This window comes from Glycine max, unplaced genomic scaffold (assembly GCF_000004515.6).
Source record: "Glycine max cultivar Williams 82 unplaced genomic scaffold, Glycine_max_v4.0 scaffold_32, whole genome shotgun sequence".
NCBI lineage: Eukaryota > Viridiplantae > Streptophyta > Magnoliopsida > Fabales > Fabaceae > Glycine > Glycine max.
In genome coordinates this window covers 240,761-243,663 of record NW_024464710.1, presented here as the reverse complement: position 1 = coordinate 243,663, position 2,903 = coordinate 240,761, and the positions used below count along the sequence as shown (strand labels likewise).

The 2,903-nt window shown below is 33.3% G+C and overlaps 1 long non-coding RNA gene across 1 annotated transcript; it reads left to right on the top strand.

Annotated features, from left to right (window-relative positions):
• The first annotated feature begins 1,424 nt into the window (after positions 1 to 1,424).
• On the top strand, positions 1,425 to 2,281 carry LOC106794290 (uncharacterized). The gene is made up of 4 exons (XR_005890598.1): positions 1,425 to 1,524; positions 1,702 to 1,837; positions 2,057 to 2,097; positions 2,187 to 2,281. It is a non-coding gene; the product is annotated as an uncharacterized lncRNA (long non-coding RNA).
• The last annotated feature ends 622 nt before the right edge of the window (positions 2,282 to 2,903 follow it).

The window sequence follows — 2,903 nt, the reverse complement described above, 5'->3', positions numbered from 1 at the left end:
TCCACACTTTATAATTATTTTTTATCATGTTTGTATCTTTTTGTGTATGCTAGATCCATGAGCCAAGGAACAAAACCCCATTCATGGACCTCCATTGCAGATCTACTCAGATGGAATTCGTTGACCATGTCTCATATTTCTTTGCCCTCTCTTTTATGCTTTGCCGTATCGTTTGTTCTAACCATGGCCCATAAACATCTTCAATGACCATGATTTCTTTGATTAACTATATAAGGTAAAATTTCTACCTCTTTTGTTATTGTAAATTAACTCATTCATTAATAACAATTACATGATTAATTTGTATCCTCACTAAAAGACATGGTGAATACCCACACTAATCGATTTGATGTAGATCTAGTCATCTCTTTGCTAAATAGTTGGGGGAAGAATCCATACGTATTAGATATTTTGAGAAACTTATCAAGATAGAATTAGATTTAGGTAGACAATATATTGTTGGTAAATGAGAATAAATTTTTTACCAAGGTACAAAATGTGTCACAAAATTTCCAAATCATCTAATACTTTACAAAGTAACCATCATTGTTATAGTACCCATGATTTCTTTCAAGCTGCTCACCATAATTATTGTTGGTACCAAGAAATGGTTTATCCAAGTGGTACTAGACACGAATCCCTTAAGCATGTAGTAAAGGGTTTGAATCCTGACGAATGCATATATGGAGAAAATCTTGTTGAGAGGGAGATCCCACTTATGAGTGCCAACAGGTCCCTTGGAGGATATTAAAATCCCCTTGGCCGGAAGCAGATATACTTATTTGCAATCGTATGCAACAACAACAATTATTGTTGAGAAGTCTTACAGTCATTGCGAATAGCCAATTAGCCGCCAACAAAATGATGTTATTTTAAGAGTTTATTCTTCTGTGAAATCATTTTAAGATTTGTGATATATGCTATTGTTTTGCCATTATTTTCATTTCATTTTTTCCTTCTGCAGACAAGATTTTGCAAGAAATTGATGCTGTATCCTACAGATTGCTTGGCTAACTTCTTTTTGGCACTATCAGAATATTCTATAAAAAGGTTGAATATGTGCTTGAAGATTGTAATGAGGTTCTCGTCAAAATCAACAAATTTGTCGTCAACAAAGAAGGCTTAGTATGTGTGGAAACGTTGTGTATGCCTGTTACTAAACCAGAAAGATTTGAGTTGGATGCTTTTGAGTTAGATGAACCTGAAGATGCTGGCAGGTATGCTTTTATTAGGTTAGACTTTAGAAGCTTAATGATTATGTAATTTTCTTCATACTGCTTCTCTGGAAGAAATTATGCTTAGAGACAAAGATATTAGAATTGTTTCACTATTTTACTTTTATAGTAAATGTAATCTTATTCTATTGTTTGAGTAATACACTATTTTACTTTTATAGTAAATGTAATCTTATTCTATGCAAAAGACATAGTTCGTTTCCCTTTCCAACAGAATGCCACCATACTTTACTTATTGCACACTGTGTACAGAGGCAGAGAGAATCTCCCATTACTTACTGTGCACTATGTAAGTTTGATTTGATCACCTTTCTTTTTCTTTTTGTTTATAAGCTCTTCTATCTTTACTAACATTGTTTTTCTCCATGTTCTTCCTCTGACCTTCAACTCCTATTCTCAAAATAAAATGAAAATGCGTAATTCCCTTAAGCTGTTGGCACTCCCCTAATCCCTTCTCAATCCTCAGGTTGCCTTGAAATTGTGGAAACTCCAAGGATGTTAGATGTACCTGAATCTCAGGATTTTGACATTCCAATTTTTATTGAGATAAAATCCTTTTGGAATCTCCCGAAACAAATGAAGTGCCTCATTTGATGGATGAGGTAAAGAATAACTAAATGATGAAAATACTCTTTGACATTCTAACAGGCACACTATGAGTGGTTTGCAATACATTCATAATTGTCTCCACACAAACTCGCATAAAGAAAAACCATATTGTTGTTTGATCTAGGAACTTTGAATTGGTATGAAACTTTAGATTCTAAGATAGAGGAAACTTATCCTAGTACTAACCCTTTGTTTCATTATGTCTGTCTCAGGAAACAAATTCATGTGGAACTATATAACCAATCAGAATTATGTAAGAACCCTTGCAAATCTCCAGTTAAGTTTTATTAAATTCTATGTTTTGCTTAATAGTGCATGATTTCTTTATTTTTTTCTCTTTAGTAGCTGGCTTTGGAAAGTTGTCAGTTTGATTATTGCTTACAAGATTGGCTTATGATGGTCTTCTTTAATGATGTACCGGAAAGTTGCAAGTTGCCTACTTCAGAGTTTTCGGTGTGCAAGAAAACAAAGAGAGGAGGACATTGTAAACTTTTCACAAGTTTTTGTAGGCCAGGCACGGAAAGAATCTGCACTGCTATTTAATGAAAAGATTGGTGACTTCTGTAAAAAAAAAAAAGTTTGGTGACTAATTTTCTTATGGCAGTGATGCAGAAACTTGAGTTATGTTTTCTTGTCTTACTACTCTGCTTTTTCTGTAGATGACATACTTTGTTAAAGGATGAAAATTTGTTCTTCGTAACTATCAATTCTACTTTTATCTGAGTGATGATAACAGGAAAATGTGGAATTGTCGTTGTCCAGTCGGTTTGTTTGTCAAACAATAGTGATGTACTTCTATAACTTTTTTTAGGGTGATCGATGCCCTTTCAGTTAATGGATCAACTTTGTCTGATTGGAATATAAGTATATCAATCTCCAATGCAACGTGGAACTTATGTTAGTCCTTTTGCTCTTTCTTAGCAATCATATTTTGTAGCAGCAGAATAATTCAAGCATGCTTAATTATGAACTTCTTAGGCGATAGCCTACCAAAAAGTATATTCATCTTGATGCTATAATTTGTATCAATTAATTTCTTTTAAGTTATCCTTAACTGTA